This window comes from Ranitomeya variabilis, chromosome 2 (genome assembly GCF_051348905.1).
Source record: "Ranitomeya variabilis isolate aRanVar5 chromosome 2, aRanVar5.hap1, whole genome shotgun sequence".
In the NCBI taxonomy this organism is placed as follows: domain Eukaryota; kingdom Metazoa; phylum Chordata; class Amphibia; order Anura; family Dendrobatidae; genus Ranitomeya; species Ranitomeya variabilis.
Genome location: NC_135233.1, coordinates 1,040,397,028 through 1,040,415,201, shown reverse-complemented (window position 1 = coordinate 1,040,415,201; position 18,174 = coordinate 1,040,397,028). Strand labels below are relative to the sequence as shown.

At 43.6% G+C, this 18,174-nt stretch overlaps 1 protein-coding gene across 1 annotated transcript in view; it reads right to left on the bottom strand.

Moving 5' to 3' along the window:
• HPCAL1 (hippocalcin like 1) overlaps positions 1-17,511 on the bottom strand; it is a 260,039-nt gene extending 242,528 nt beyond the window's left edge. The window contains exon 1 of the mRNA XM_077291427.1: positions 17,015-17,511. The gene's annotated coding sequence lies outside the window, so the exon portion shown is untranslated. The remainder of the gene's footprint in view (positions 1-17,014) is intronic.
• Positions 17,512-18,174: the final 663 nt, after the last annotated feature.

Sequence of the window (18,174 nt, the reverse complement as noted above, 5' to 3'; positions counted from 1 at the left end):
CTGCAGGCTGTATTTCTGAAAATGAACACATGCAGAAAAAAAACGCATGCGTTTGAAAACGCGACCAAACGCGTACAAAAAAACGCATGCGTTTTCAATGTTAAATATAGGGAAAAAACGCATGTGTTTTTTTGTGCAAAAAACGCTGCAGACAAAAACGCAAGTGTGAAACCAGCGACGCTTTTTATAGCAAAAAAGTTTTTGCGTCTCCACATTTTGAGACCTATAATTTTTCCACATTTTGCTCCACAGAGTCATGTGAGGTCTTGTTTTTTGCGGGACGAGTTGACGTTTTTATTGGTAACATTTTCGGACACGTGACCATTTTTGATCACTTTTTATTCCGATTTTTGTGAGGCAGAATGACCAAAAACCTGCTATTCATGAATTTCTTTTGGGAGAGGCGTTTATACCGTTCCGCGTTTGGTAAAATTGATAAAGCAGTTTTATTCGACGGGTCAGTACGATTACAGCGATACCTCATTTATATCATTTTTTTTATGTTTTGGCGCTTTTATACGATAAAAACTATTTTATAGAAAAAATAATTATTTTGGTATCGCTTTATTCTCAGGACTATAACTTTTTTATTTTTTTGCTGATGCTATATGGCGGCTCGTTTTTTGCGGGACAAGATGACGTTTTCAGCAGTACCATGATTATTTATATCAGTCTTTTTGATCGCGTGTTATTCCTCTTTTTGTTCGGCAGTATGGTAATAAAGCGTTGTTTTTTGCCTCGTTTTTTTTTTTTTTCTCTTACGGTGTTTACTGAAGGGGTTAACTAGTGGGGCAGTTTTATAGGTTGGGTCGTTACGGACGCGGCAATACTAAATATGTGTACTTTTATTTTGTTTTTTTTATTTAGATAAAGAAATGTATTTATGGGAATAATATATATATTTTTTTTTATTATTTATTTAGGATTTTTTTTTTTTTACACATGTGGAAAAATTTTTTTTTTTACTTTTTTACTTTGTCCCAGGGGGGGACATCACAGATCGATGATCTGATAGTGTGCACTGCACTTTATCAGATCACCGATCTCACTTACATCGGTGCAGGCTTACCAGCGTCTGCTCTGAGCAGGCGCTCGGTAAGCCACCTTTCTCCCTGCAGGACCCGGATGCCGCGGCCATCTTGGATCCGGGACCTGCAGGGAGGAAGAAGGTAGGAGACCCTCAGAGCAACGTGATCACATCGCGTTGCTCCGGGGGTCTCAGGGAAGCCCGCAGGGAGCCCCCTCCCTGCGCGATGCTTCCTTATACCGCCGGTACACTGCGATCATGTTTGATCGCGGTGTGCCGGGGGTTAATGTGCCGGGGGCGGTCCGTGACCGCTCCTGGCACATAGTGCCGGATGTCAGCTGCGATAGGCAGCTGACACCCGGCCGCGATCGGCCGCGCTCCCCCCGTGAGCGCGGCCGATCGCGTATGACGTACTATCCCGTCACCGGGAATTAAGTCCCAGGTCACCTTGACGGGATAGTACGTCATACGGGATTAAGGGGTTAAATATAATAGCAAGCTGGACAAAAACACAGTGGTAACAAATAAGCTAGCAGGGACTTAGCTTTTGCTGAAGTAAACAGGTCATCTGAAAGATCCAAGAGAACTGAACAGTACTAGGACATTGACAGCTGGCATCAAGTAACGATCTGAGTGGAGTTAAATAGAGCAGCCAGCCAAGGCCTAAACGAGATCAGCTGGAGAAGGAACCTCAGACCCAGCAGCTCCACTCACAGCCACCAGAGGGAGTCCATGAACAGAACTCGCCGAAGTACCATTCACAACCACAGGAGGGAGCTCGAGAACAGAATTCACAACAGAGGTCCAAGTGTAATCAAACCTTTCCTAGTGCAGAAAGTGATGGCTGAATGTCTCCAGATTTTGGACAAGAATATACAATTTTACCGACCCATGTAGATCTTACAATGTGGAACTTGCGCCAGCTTGGGATCTTCAGTGAGTCAGGGGGTCATCTTCTTTCAGAAAGCTATAAGCTATAATCTGCAGTAGTTACCTCAGTCTCTGTCTGCAGTGCTGAAGTCACATTGACAACGCTGCAGACAATCCGTGAGTTCAGTGGCATATGCCGATTGCACATGCAAAGCAGCTGGGTTTAGTGATTGGCTGCAGTGCCGTCAACATGATATGAAGAGATCGAGAGCGGTGGCAGTAACTGAAATCAGTACACGGGAAGGGGAAATAATAGTTTGTTTTACCTACCGCAGCTTATTGTCCATGGTTTTCTGAAAGGAGACAACCTATTTCAGGATAACACATTGTTTCTTTAATCGGATCTAAGCAGAGCTCCTCCACTTTAGTTGCAGGCCAGCAATTGTTCAGAAAACCTTTATTTTTACTACTATTACTATCATTGATTAGGACTCTAGAGATGTGTGGCGTCTGTACACCCTCTTTTACCCAATCCCTCTCTTATCCACCCCTTGGACCTCCCTGTATATGCTATGGGGCCTATACAATCCCCCATGAACAAGTGTCTCTTTCTAGTAGGGAACATCTCATGAATAAGCACCAACAAAGAAAACTATAGTGACCTGCAAACAAACAAAAAAATATTCTGAAAAACATCTGGTTACTATAATAGAAACATACTTGGCTACCAATGTCCTAAATGGACCTTTGTTGCCAATGGTCTATATCCACGAGAAAGAAGACAACATGGATACATACAGTCACCTGGCCATATCGGCCCAAAACCTGATCATGCATCTTTTTTTTTTACCTCGCCCTATCCTGCTCCTCACTTTCTACAGTTGAAAATTAAAGTTGGCGAATGTTCAATAAAAAAAAAAGTGGTGGCACTGACTATTGGGCAGGAGTAGGCTTTACTATATTAAAAGGGTTGTCTCACCTTAGGCTACAATATGGATCAGATGTGAAAAAAGTAACCTAGTGGCTTCTTCTACAAAGGTTTAATTTCTGGTAATTAACTTGAAGGGTTTGTCCGGCCACTCTATGTAACTGCAGATTTGTGAATCCCCACAAAGTGCCTGCTGCGTTCTGTGGGGATTCTCCGATGCCGGGAGTGGGCGGTCATGTAACCGCAATTATGTGACTCGCATACGGTACTTTCAGTCACATTCCAACTAGACATGTCCGGCCTCACTCAATATACTTGCATTGAGTGAGGCCGAACACGTCTAGTTGGCATGTGATTGCATGTATGCTAATCACAAACCCGCCGTTTCTGGTGCAGGAGAATCCTGACAGCACACAATGTGAGGATTCACAAGTCTGCAGTCACAGAGTGACTGCAGACTTGTAGCCTGACAACCCCTTTAAATTAATTGCCTGATATTAAACCTCTGTACAGGAAGCCACTTGGTTACGTTTTTCACATCTGATCCATAATACGGGTTGCCAGCTTTGTAGCCATGATTATTTGCAGATCATTGCTCGTTCCCTTATGAGACTTTCCAGTAGTGCAGCCTTGGTGAGTGCAAATCCTAGCAAACTCACTGACGTGATGTCCTACTGGTAAACCTTGGCTGTGACACTTTGTAAAAATCTAGCATGAAATTCATTGATTTTCTCTTTTTATCCATTTTCTAGCGTATTCTAAACTTAGCAATATCCATGATTTTACTTTCTTATAAAAGGTTTCCATTTCTGTACCCTGGCAGATTACATACATATTCTATTTCATATGTGATTACGGTATGTAATTAGCCGCACACTATACAGGAGGCAGGTCAAGCTCGGATAATTCTTCCTTAGCGGAAACCAATGGACTTCCAGAGCCTTCTCACACAATGCATGTGTCTGTGTCATGTAACAGTGACTTATTATTCACAGCAAACACCTTCTGCGCCCTGGATCTCCATATAAAGGGTGAAATATTAACAAAAGCGCAGGAGCACAAATCACTGGCTAGAAAATATTCTCCGAAGGGCAAAGGTTAAGTAGCAAAGCGGTAATGAAAGTCTCAGGCGGAAGTTACTGGATCTCATTATCAGTATTTAATCATTCAGGGCATTGCATGAAGAATAGAAGTCTATAAATGAAATCTGGGACATGCATCTGCACATAATTTAGATTGTAAGCTCCTGGATTTTACCTTCCCTGTGTAGATTTTTTTATCCGCTGCATTTCCAGTATTGTGGCAGCTTTATTTATAAATGAGATTTATAAGACATCTTATACGCACGTTGCAGAAAATAATTGCACCATAAATTGCCCGTCAATGCGGATATGTAATGTGCAGCATGACAACGTGTGCTGCCGATATTACCGCAGCTTTGCCACAAATATTTCCGCTACAAAGTCAGCAGTGGATTTTATCAGCAGGATTCTCGGCCCCTTGTGTTCAGTCTGGTGGTCTATACGCAGTCTTGAAAGATATGTAGTTAAAACGTTCTATAAGTTGTGAAACAAGCCATGATGATGGGAGCTGTAGTCAGTCCGACAACAGCTACAAAACAGACTACAGAAAAACGCTTTAGACTACGTTGAGTATTTGCAGCGGATTTTTCTTCTGCGGAGTGTTGGCAAGAAAAACGCTGCATAAAATTTTGTGTTTGTGCAGACTTTATGTGCGTTTTGATGCGTTTTACCCATCCATTTGAATGGGTAGAAAACGCTGAAAGAATTAACATTCTGCAGATTTGAAAAAAAAACAAACAAAACACTTAAATGATTCAAATCCACAAGTCATATGAACTCGAGCATGGGAACTTTTCCAAGGCTCCAGTTCATGAGTTCATCCACCAGAGGGCGCCTCACCGCGACTCAATGTAAGTACAGATCCAGCTTTCCTTTCAGTACCCGGGGTTTACAGGCACGAGCGAGTGCTTTAGCGCAGCTCCTGGCTGTAAAATGATTTAACCCCTTCAGATGGATTTACTTCGTGGGACCTGACAGTTCATCAGAAGGTATGTATATTGTTGGTTTATTATTTTGCCAAGCGAGGGTCTTCCGGATGGATTGAGAGAGCAATAAAATACTAAAACAACCTGTTTGTTTATTTCATTAAAATACTTTTTAATAATGTGTGTGTGTTTTATTAACCATTTCATACTATTGGATTAATAATGGATAGGTGACATAATTGACGCCTCTCCATTATTAATCTGGCTTAATGTCACCTTACAATAGCAAGGTGGCATTAACCCTTCATTACCCCATATCCCACCGCTACACGGGAGTGGGAAGAGAGAGGCCAAGTGCCAGAATAGGCGCATCTTCCAGATGTGCCTTTTCTGGGGTGGCTGGGGGCAGATGTTTTTAGCCAGGGGGGGCCAATAACCATGGACCCTCTCCTGGCTATTAATATCTGCCCTCAGTCACTGGCTTTACCACTCTGGCGGAGAAAATTGCGCAGGAGCCCACGCCAATTTTTTCCACCATTTAACCCTTTATTTTAGCAGCTACAGCGGCCAAATTTTGCACATACACACTACTAACATTAGTAGTGTGGAATATGCAAAAAAAAAGGGATATGAGATGGTTTACTGTATGTAAACGATGTCTCATATCCTGTCGGGTTTGTGAAGGAGAGAGCAAAATCCGGCAATTGAATTAGCGGCTTTTATGCTATCTAGCGCTGCATTAAATATAAATTTACATATATAGGTGTCTCACTGACATATATATATATACCCATTCTATGTGTATATATCTACTCTATTCTAACCTGTCAGTCTGATTTTACTGTACACAGCACTGATTTGCCGGCTTTTCAAAGGACACCGGTGCGTAAAAATCGGACAGCAATACGGATGTCATACGGATGTTGCGAAAAAAAAAAAAAAAAAAAAAAAAAAATTAAAAAATCGCATGACACTCGCACGATTTTCCTCCGTTTTTTCGGTCCGTTAATCGGACCATTTTTTCGCTCGCAAGTGGTAAGGGACCCTAAAGGTTGTGGTTTGATGACAATTTCCTCTTCTTCTGGACATCAGGTTAAGGGCTCATTTCCACTTGCAAGGAAAACGGACGAGTGCAATCCGATTAAAAAAAAAAAAAAAAAAATCGGATTGCACTCGGACCAATGTTATTCAATAGGTGTCTTTTCATTTGCGATTTTTTTCTCTGCCAAAATCGGTCTGAGAAAAAAAATCGCAGCATGCTGCGTATTGCTGCGATTCTCGGACGAGCCTCGCCAATGCAAGTCAATGAGTGCGAGAAAAAAAAACGCATGGAATACGGACCATCCATATTCCGTCAGTTTGTTACGGATACCTTACCATTCTATGGCATAGAACACTGTAAATGGTCCTGTAAATGACTGTATAAAAATAGTTGCAGAGAAAAAAAACGGATTGCATATGGATGTTAAAAAAAAAAAAAAAAAATCGCATTGCACTCGCATGACAATCGCATACGTTACATCCGTTTTTTCGGTCCAGATTACGGACCTTTTCTCTCGCAAGTGGAAATGAGCCCTAAGGCTTCATTTCACACAGCCATTGTAGACGTCAATGTGCTGATCCATGAGTACGATCCTTAAGTGTCAGAGCACATCCTATTCCCATCTGTTTTGTTCCCCAGGCCATTAAACTCTATGAGAATCCATAAGAAATAAATATATATATATATATATATATATATATATATATATATATATATATATATATATATACACACATACACACATACACACTCACCGGCCACTTTATTAGGTACACCATGCTAGTAACGGGTTGGACCCCTTTTGCCTTCAGAACTGCCTCAATTCTTCGTGGCATAGATTCAACAAGGTGCTGGAAGCATTCCTCAGAGATTTTGGTCCATATTGACATGATGGCATCACACAGTTGCCGCAGATTTGTCGGCTGCACATCCCAAAGATGCTCCATACAAGGTAGGATGGATCCATGCTTTCATGTTGTTTACGCCAAATTCTGACCCTACCATCCGAATGTCGCAGCAGAAATCGAGACTCATCAGACCAAGCAACGTTTTTCCAATCTTCTACTGTCCAATTTCGATGAGCTTGTGCAAATAGTAGCCTCAGTTTCCTGTTCTTAGCTGAAAGGAGTGGTACCCGGTGTGGTCTTCTGCTGCTGTAGCCCATCTGCCTCAAAGTTCGACGCACTGTGCGTTCAGAGATGCTCTTAGGCCTACCTTGGTTGTAACGGGTGGCGATTTGAGTCACTGTTGCCTTTCTATCAGCTCGAACCAGTCTGCCCATTCTCCTCTGACCTCTGGCATCAACAAGGCATTTCCGCCCACAGAACTGCCGCTCACTGGATTTTTTTTCTTTTTCGGACCATTCTCTGTAAACCCTAGAGATGGTTGTGCGTGAAAATCCCAGTAGATCAGCAGTTTCTGAAATACTCAGACCAGCCCTTCTGGCACCAACAACCATGCCACGTTCAAAGGCACTCAAATCACCTTTCTTCCCCATACTGATGCTCGGTTTGAACTGCAGGAGATTGTCTTGACCATGTCTACATGCCTAAATGCACTGAGTTGCCGCCATGTGATTGGCTGATTAGAAATTAAGTGTTAACAAGAAGTTGGACAGGTGTACCTAATAAAGTGGCCAGTGAGTGTATATATATATATATAATATCAAGACATACTCAGTACATCAGTTTTTGATCTAGGTTTCATCAGTTCTTAAGGGTATGTGCACATACAGCGGAATGTGCAGGAATTTGCAGCGTTTTGAAGCACGTCCGCTGCGTCCAAAGCGCTGCCGTCTATTGAACGCAGGTGAATCCACATGTAATCACTGAACCGTGCAGAATCACTGTGTCCAATACATTGTACGGGTGATATTTATCTTGCACAAGATAAATAGACATGCCGCAGTCTGGAAAGATGCACCACATGGTGCAGGTAAGCTGCAGGCGTCTTGTTTTCGTGAAATCCCATCCACTATGCTGTAACATCAGGACGCGGCGGGTTGGATGCTGCGCAACTTTTTTGAGATGAGATGTATCACAGAAATATGTTTTGTATGCTTTAGATGTTGTAACGTCTAAGTGACAGTCGGTCTAAAAAAGGTTCCCTAGGACATACACCGTTGTCCGAAAGTGCTATATGAACCATACATTCTCAGGTATACACAGGGGTGTACATGGAAATCAGGAGACCCCCAAGGTCCAAATCTACCTCCAACATGGGCCCCCTGCTTGCCATTAAACAAGTGACTGGATGACTGTTATCGTGCAATGGGGGTCCTATAGGGGTGAGATGAAAGAGCACTTTCTCCTTCTATCTGCTTAGATGCCATTGTTGAAGTACACCATTGCATCTGAGATCTGAGGGGTTAAGCTGCCACGATCAGGGCTAGCTCCAACTGGAGAAGTTACTGACAAGTGGCAGCTGTGGAAAACAGCCACCACATATCATGTGTACAGCAGACTCCCGACTTCTGCCATATACACCAGATGCCTAGGAGAAGTGGGCAGACCCAAGGCTGAAATACTGACTTCAGACTTATGGTCTCCATTGCAATCACGTGGCCTGCCACCATTCGTGCTCCACCTGTGGGTACACACACCCAGGGTCGTACTGGCCCATCGGAGAATTCTCCGGTTGGTCCAGGCATTGACACCTGCTGGTATATTGGCCAGCAGCTGCCTAGGGCCCCCACTGCTCCAGGGGCCCACCAGCCAGTGGCGTGTCGCTAATAGCGGCACACTCAGCTGCTATGGGACCCCTGAGTCAAGGGGGGCCCGGTGCCAGAGAGCAGCAACTGGAGACAGGAGCCTGTCCCCGCTGCTAAAGAGAAATGAATATTCACGCTTCCCCACACTCCATGGGCGTGGAGAGAATACCATTTCACTTTAATAGCAGGCAGCGTTAGCTGCAGGCTGAGGCTAACACTGCCTGCCTTTGCTGCTGAATCGGAGGCCCCAGAGGTGGGCCCCTAAAGGGTGGTGATCCCTGATTGCGATCCCTGCAGCTTGGGACCGGAGCAGAGCTGCAGGGATCCGACGCCATCCTCCTTCCTGCCTGGCACTTCCTGTCTGACTCAGCGCGGCTGGATGATGTCATCATTCAGGGCGGCTGTTTCAGAGAGGAAGATGCTGGGATTTGCTGCGGCTGCTGAGAATGTGCAGAGAGGTGAGTGTGTGTGTGTGTGAGTGAGTGTGATGGGGTGGTGGGGGAGAAGGCAATGGTGGTGGTGGTGATGATGGAAGCAAAGATGGAGGTGGTGGAATGGGCAATGATGGGGTGGTGGGGTGAAGGAAATGATGGTGGTGGTGGGAGGCAATGATGATGGTGGTGGAAAGGACAATGACGATGGTGGTGGGGGGAGGCAATGATGGAGGTATTGGAATGGGCAATGATGAGGGTGGTAGGGGAGAAAGCAATGATGGTTGTGGTGTAAAGGATAAAGATGGTAGTGGTGGAAAGGACAATGGTGGTGGTGGAGGAGGCAATGATGGAGGTGGTGATGAGTACAATGATGGTGGTGGAAGGGGAGAACAATGATGGTGGTAGAGGGGGGCTACATTATACCCTTTCAGGGGGGCTGCATTATACCCTTTCAGGGAACTACATTATAATACTGTGGGGGGCGGCATTATTCTCTCAGGGGGATACATCATACTATATGAGGGGAGCTGTTATAGGCCTGGTGGTAAGGTGCACCCAGAATGACCTGATGGTTAAACTGGAAATCGGGACAAGCTCTGGGAAGTGGGAACTCTGCTGACCGCAAACCCTAATCCTATAACACACAACTAGAAATAGCTGTGGAGCGTACCTAACTCTCCCTAGACGCCTCTTCACAGCCTAAGAGCTAACTACCCCTAAAGATAGGAAATAAAGCCTTACCTTGCCTCAGAGAAATTCCCCCAAAGGTAAAGACAGCCCCCCACATATATTAACTGTGAGTTAAGAGGAAAGTCACAAACACAGGGATGAAACAGGTTTCAGCAAAGGAGGCCAGGCTTACTAGATAGACTGAGGATAGGAAAGGGATCTATGCGGTCAGCACAAAAAAACTACAAAAAGCCACGCAGTGTGTGCAAAAAGCCCTCCACACCGACTCACGGTGTGGAGGTGCAACCCTGCGCCCCCAGAGCTTCCAGCTAGCAAGGAGATATCATGATAGCAAGCTGGACAGAACTTAGCAAGTACTAAGAAATATATTCAGAACGCAATAAACAATAAATAAGCTAGCAGGGACTTAGCTTCTGTTGGAACAGTCAGGTCATCAGAGAAATCCAAGAGAGATCTGAACCAGTACTGAAACATTGACAGCAGGCAGGAGGCAACGATCTGAGTGGAGTTAAATAGAGAAGCCAGCCTAGCGATAAACGAGGGCAGCTGGGAAAGCAACCTCAAGGATCAGCAGTACCACTCAAAGCCACCAGAGGGAGTCCAAAGACAGAACTCACTGAAGTACCATTCATGACCACAGGAGGGAGTCCAAGAACGGAATTCACAACAGGGAGCTGCATTATGCCCTATGAAGGGGCTACAGTATATTCTATGGGAGGCTGCCTTATGAGGGGGTTGCATTATACTCTGAGGGGGCTACATTATATTCTGTGGAGGGGTTGCATTATACTATATGAGGGGGGCTGCATTATACCATATGAGGGTTCTACATTATATTCTATGGGGGCTGCATTATACCTTATGAGGGGGTTGCATTATATTTTGTGGGGTGCTGTATTATACCCTATGAGCGGGTTGCATTATATTCCATGAGGGAGGCTACATTATATTCCATGAGGGAGGCTACATTATATTCTATGAGGGGGCTACCCCAACCCCTGCTACATAATTAAGACGTGTACTACCTTATATTATACCATGATATCAGCGCGTTTTACCACACAATTAATGGTCTTGAATTTTTTCTATGTAGCTACATAGTGGGCCCCAAGAATGATTTTCTCTGGTGGGCCCAAAGTGCTCTAGTCAGACGCTGCACACACACCATACAAGAGCCGGGCTAGCAAACTGTAGTCACAGCTCTAAATATTTGCACTGGAGCTCTGCAGGCATCACTCAGAATAATGGATTTCCACTGGCAACTGATATTGAACCGCTAGCAGGTCTGCCGTACTAAAAAGGAGCAGTTCTTTGGCTGCTAACACTTGGCTGTGGGGTCCACACACCTACCCAGGGAATACCTAGTTGAAACACAGGTTAACTCCTAGCAATGACAAAAATACAGAAGAGGATTCCTGTGCAAGAACAATATAAAGTACATGGGCTCTTTGCGGCTCAATAGCTCATCATAATGCACAATTCCATCTGCTTTGGAAGTGGAAATTGGACCCATTACTTTTTTAGCCCTTGTGCTGCACAGGTTGCACCAATGGTATGTACATCCCTGACTTCTAGAAGGAGAGTATGACAATCATGAACATTTCGAGCTGCGAGGGGTTTATTTGTACCTTGTAACGGGGACTCCTAGACATGATTGGGACCCTGCATCCAAAAATCAAGTTAACCCTTACTCTGCTGTACTGGTTATGCATTACACTAGTAATGAGAGAACGTGCTGGGATAAGGTGTCATCTAAGCAGGCTCGGGTGGTAACCGAAAGTCTTCAGTGTGCTCGGAAAAATATGTTCAAGTTCCCGTAACTGTTTGACAGCAGCAAAACATGCCGGGATTGGGTGTTTATTAGGCGATCCCTGCATGTGTTGCAACTATCGAACAGCCACTGGACATGCAGTCGCGGAGTCTCGAACATATTATTTAAGCACCCAAGCATGCTCCGATAACACCTTATCCAAGCACGTTTGCTTATCACTACATTGCACTAAGGAACAGAACGAACTGTACAACCTTTCATTAGCTGGGTACAAAGGTGTGACTAGCGGACACTTCTGTGCTGGTGCAAACTACTCCTGGATCTTTTCTAAAGCTTCATTCACACATCCCATTGAAACTCATACTTGAAAAAAATGGTACCAGTGTCAGTGTTTTGGATCAGTGTGCCATCAGTGTCTGGTCCGTGTGTCCGTTTTTACCATCCTTGTTTCATTAGTGTTTTTCAGGGATGGATAAGGGTTCTTTCACGTTGCCTTTTGCCACACACTCTGTGCATCATTTTTTGGCACAAGTGCCTACTGGAGCCAGACAACAAGACGTAGTTGACTACATCTGAGTGTCCACCTCCAGTAGGAGTATACGCCTGAAAATGATGCGCGACAAAGCGCACGTTCACTCTCGGCATTATTATAGTCTATATACGTCCGAATCCCATTTTACTGGGGGTTCAGATGTAAGCCCCAATGGGGCCACCGAGCATATAACAAAACACAATGTGAAATCAACCTAAATACAGTCATGACCGAAAGTGTGGGCACCCTTGAAATTGTTTCAGAAAATGAAGTATTTCTCCTAGAAAATTATTGCAATTACAAATGTTTTGCTATACTCATGAATATTTCCTTTGTGTGTATTGGAACAACACAAAAATGGCACATTGGACATAATTTCACACAAAACTCCAAAAATGGACCTAACAAAATTTTTGACAACTTTCAAAATTGTGGGTAAACAACTTTGTTTGAAGCAGGCGATGCTCATTTAAACTCCCCTGTGGTAAGTAACCTGTGTGGGCAATATGAAAATCACACCTGAAACCAGATAAAAATTGGAGAAGTTGCCTCAATCTTTGCATTGTGTGTCTGTGTGTGCCACAGTAAACATGGAGAACAGAAAGAGGAGAAGAGAACTGTCTGAGGACTTGGGATCCAAAATTGTAGAAAAATATCACCAATCTCAAGGTTACAAGACCAACTCCAGAGATTTTGATTTTCCTTTGTCCTTGGTGAACAACATAATCAAGAGGTTTACAACCCATGGTGTTGTAGCTAATCTCCCTGGACGTGGACAGCAGAGAAAAATTGATGAAAGGTTGCAACACAGGATAGTCCAGATGGTGGATAAGCAGCCCCAATCAAGTTCCAAAGAAATTCAAGCTGTCCTGCAGGCTCAGGGTGCATCAGTGTCAGCGCGAACTATCTGTCGACATTTGAATTAAATGAAACTCTATGGCAGGAGACCCAGGAAGAACCCACTGTTGACACAGACATAAAATAGCTAGACTGCAGGTTGCCAAAATGTACGTGAGTAAGCCAAAATTCTTCTGTGAAAGTGTCTTGTGGACAGATGAGACCAAGATAGGGCTTTTTGGTAAAGCACATCATTCTACTGATTATTGAAAAAAAGAATACAGTACCTACAGTCAAATATGGTGGAGGTTCAAAGATATTTTGGTGTTGTTTTGCTGCCTCTGGTATTGGGTGCCTTGACTTTGTTTAAGGTATCATGAAATCTGAAGATTACGAAAGAATTTGGGGTCGCAATGTAATGCCCTGTGTCAGAAAGCTGGAATTGCATCCTAAGTCATGGATCTTGCAGCAGGACAATGACCCCAAACATATTTCACAAAGCACTTGGAAATGGATGGAAACAAAGTCATGGAGAGTTCTGAAGTGGCCATCAATGAGTCTGGATCCAAATTCCACTGATCACCTGTGAAGAGATCTTAAAATTGTTGTTGGAAGAAGGTGCCTTCAATTATGAGAGACCTGGAGCAGTTTACAAAAGAAGAGAAGAGAGGTCCAAAATTCCAGTTGAGAAATGTAAGAAGCTTGTTGATGGTTATAGGAAGCGATTGATTGCAGTTATTTATTCCAAAGGATGTGCAACCAAAGATGAAGTTGAGGGTGCCAACATTTTCGTCCAGCCCATTTTCGGGGTTTTTGTGTGAAATTATGACAAATTTGCTCTTTTTCTCAGGTTTTTTGTGTGTTGTTCCAATACACACACAGGACATATGCATGTGTATAACAAAACGTGTAATTGCAATAATTTTCCGGGAGAAATACTTAATTTTCTGGAACAATTTCAAGGGTGCCAACACTTTCAGCTATGACTGTATATTACAAGGCTTCTTCTATACTTTGCAATGTTAATCACGGCGGTTCACGGATGCCATCCCTGTGCTGTGCGTGTTTTTCATGGACCCATAAACTTGTACATGTACTTTTCATCTGTGTTGCTGGAGACAAATGGTCATTTCTCCAGGAGTTTTGCAAGGACAGACAGTCAGCGTAAAAACACGGACATTTGAACAGCAGTATAAATTATAATGGATATGTGCTGTATCCGTGAAAAACACGTGCAACAGTGTGAATGAGGCCTAATAGTGAGTGTGAGAAGGTTCATTCACTAGAGATCAGGTCCACGTCACAAGACGGATACATGATCTCTACACCTACCTGTTAAAAAGTAAGACATGATATAAAGCGAGCGTCTCTACTTCCAGACGGCTTCATAACAGTAGGGAAGGGATGCTGAGCCCGCACATATAGTCATCGGGAGATTGATGGCATACAGTGTCCACGCTGGTGACAGACGCCATGTATGAGGCATTATTAGAGCATTATCCTATAACATGCTCGATTAACCCTTCTCGGCCTGGGTTCAGGGCTCCATCCTAATGGCAGCAGATGGAGATCTGTTCTCTCTGGTAACCACATAAGACACCTAATAGCGATGATATAATAGAACGTTACAGAAATGTTTCTATAGCAGCAGCTTAAACTAATGCAGGTGCCCAGAGGTGGAGACAGATGGCACAAGTCCTAGCAGAAGCAGAGAAGATGCTCAACTAACCCTTCCAGCTCTGGGCCGGCTCTGCTGCAGCTAAAAGGGACAGAGAAACAAAGAATAATGCAACTACTACCACTAGTATTACTACTACCACCATTAGTATTACTACTACCACCATTAGTATTACTACTGCTACCACCACCTCCACTAGTATTACTACTACCACCATCACTAGTAATACCACTAGTACTACTATTATCACTAGTATTATTACTGCCACCACGAGTATTACTGCTACCACTATTACTACAACCAATAGTATTACTACCACCACTAGTATTACTACTGCCACGATTATTACTACTACCACCAACAGTATTACTACTGCTACCACCACCTCCACTAGTATTACTACTACCACCACCACTAGTAATACCACTATTACTACTATTATCACTAGTATTATTACTGCCACCACAAGTATTACTACTACTACCACCAATATAATCAATCACAAAGAGAGAATCGGTATAAAGTGCCAGTATATACTGGAAAATATTTTATTAAGTAATTCACATAAAAATAAACAAAACAAAACAATACATGCAAGGTTGCTACTATGAAGCAGGGACTGCCACAAACAATTGAAGATGTTAATGTTACCACCACACCTATGCCTGTATATAAATACCCATACACATCAACTCCATATACTACATAATGTAGGGGTAAACCACCCTGTTAAAATACATAATGGTGATGTGCTGGGAAAAAATATAGAAGTAAATAGCGGCACTTACGTAGATTGGTGTGGATACTAAGTGGCGTCCCTGCCGCCCCAACGCACGTTTCGCTTCTTCGTCAGGAGATGTGTGACGCCTCCTGACGAAGAAGCGAAACGTGCGTTGGGGCGGCAGGGACGCCACTTAGTATCCACACCAATCTACGTAAGTGCCGCTATTTACTTCTATATTTTTTCCCAGCACATCACCATTATGTATTTTAACAGGGTGGTTTACCCCTACATTATGTAGTATATGGAGTTGATGTGTATGGGTATTTATATACAGGCATAGGTGTGGTGGTAACATTAACATCTTCAATTGTTTGTGGCAGTCCCTGCTTCATAGTAGCAACCTTGCATGTATTGTTGTTTTGTTTTGTTTATTTTTATGTGAATTACTTAATAAAATATTTTCCAGTATATACTGGCACTTTATACCGATTCTCTCTTTGTGATTGATTATATAAGTTTGGTTTTTTGTGCCCCTTGAATTTTTGATGGGTCTAGTGGTTTAGCTATTACTACCACCAATAGTATTACTACCACCTCTAGTACTACTAATACCACCAATAGTATTACTACCACCACTAGTATTACTACTACCACTTCTATTATTACTACTACTACCATTAGTATTACTATTACAACTACCCCCATCACTAGTAATACCAGTATTACTACTACTACCACTAGTATTATTACTATTACCACCGCTACCACCACTATTACTACTACTCCACACCGGCATGCACACAGCAGATACCCATAGGTGGAATGAGCCTCAAGCAAAAGTGAGCTACAGCCTCCACACAGAAGGCATGCCCAGTTAACCCTTTCTGCCACAGTTCAGCATTGCCTTAATAGCCTATGGAGTGGATTAACCCTTTATCACTTCACAGATGCACACTGATGCTCCGGACATCTTGTGCCGGAGATACAAATTGTCATCTTACACCAGGAAAACTATAGTGGTTTCCGAGGAGCAGCGACAGGTGGACTATCCTATGACTGGGTTCACATGTTGCATATTTGATATGGATTTTTTGCACCTAAAATGCACAGAATTTTGCAGTACTGGCAAAGTTGACGATTTATAACTTAATCTCCTGCACGTATTCGGTTTTAGTGAAGAATCTGAGCAGAAATTGGCTTTTGGTCCATTTGTTTTTTTTCTCCACATCACCCATTAATTTCAATGGGGACCCCGAATCTGCAGATCGTTTTGTTACAAAAACCAACGCATAGTATGAATAAGTGCGTAAAACATGCAGGAATCATCGATGAAAAAGCTGTGTGGATCTCAGTCTAGAAATCCGGGTGTGAAATCCGCACCAAGAATATGGAACGTGTCAGCCGCAGAATATGTCAAATCTGCTCCGTTAACCCTTTTCTGTGCCGTTCGTGTGCCCCAGAGCCAGCACTTACGGGGTGGGCTGATTAACCCTTCCTTGCAACATTGATGCAGATGCTAATCTCACTGATACAAAGACTATTCTACCACCTTGAAAACTAAAGCGGGTTCATATGATATACATTTGTAATCAGTTAACCCTTGCAGCACCAAAGCCAGGAGTTACGGAGTGGGCTGGTTAACCCTTTCCAGTGTCCCCATAGCGCCGACCTATTTCCCCGACGCTTTACAATCAGAAAAGGAACCGGCAAATACGAAGAAGAGCTGACAATCTACGTTCTACACATGCGAGTCCAACACTTACCAGCTGTCTTCGCCTCTTCTCTCTTCAAGTTACTTCTTGCTAGTTACTTAGTATCTGGGTCGCTTCCGCCAGCGACAGCCCCGAGACATCGATCAAATGTCCTCCTCATCAGTGGGCAGAAAGAGGAAATGAGATGTTGGGGCGTAGGCATCCAGCAATATCACACCAGCGATGATACCAGTGATACAAAGTTCACAGGTCTGCTGTGCTCAGAGAGGGAGCCCTGTCCCTGGCTGGCTGCAGACAGGCACTGAGCTGCTGTCAATCACCATGGTGGGGGCGCTGTGCATAGTAAGGAGGCAGCACACTAATGGAATATTACAATAGAGCACACCATGCTGCCAGAAGGGGGGCGAGCTGGAATTAGGAAAGAAGCTCTTGATTACTGCACCGCCTGGTAGACTATTCAAGGGCTCCTAATGTTTTTTTTTTACAAATCACATATGATCAGCGAGGCCTTGGATCCCCAGTGAGCATTATTGCTCTGGAGACATTTCCTGCTTCTTGTACTGTGCTGCTCTGCTATAGATGAGGCTTGGTGCATTCCACTAAGTAGTAGTAGGTGGAGCACTGGGAGTTTTCTGCTGGAGGCTCAGGTCCATGGCCTCACAATGATATTTTCATGCAGTCATCTTTAAGAAATGCTCGGGTTTCTCCTCGTGTGAGGCTCCCTCTAGTGATTTACTAATAAGTATCACATTGTTTACTAAACAGTAGAAGCGGCGGATACTTATTAGATCACGTTACAACTTGTACAGGAAAGGCCGGGAGAACTGGTGTACAAAAGCCAGGAGGCATCACTTATGGACAGTTTGTATCATCGCTGGCAGAATTGTACAATACTACTAAAGTGGGGACGTTGTTAACCCCCGGAGCTTTTTTCATTTTTTCATTTTTCGCTCCCCTCCTTCCCAGAGCCATAACTTTTTTATTTTTAAGTCAATATGGCCATGTGAGGGCTTGTTTTTTGCGGGAGGAGCTGTACTTTTGAATAACATCATCGGTTTTTGCAAGTCATGTACTAGAAAACGGGAAACAAATTCCAAGTGCGGTAAGATTGCAAAAAAAAAAGTGCAATCCCACAGTTGTTTTTTGTTTGGCTTTTTTATTATGTTCGCTAAATGCTAAAACTGACCTGCCATTATGATTCTCCAGGCCAT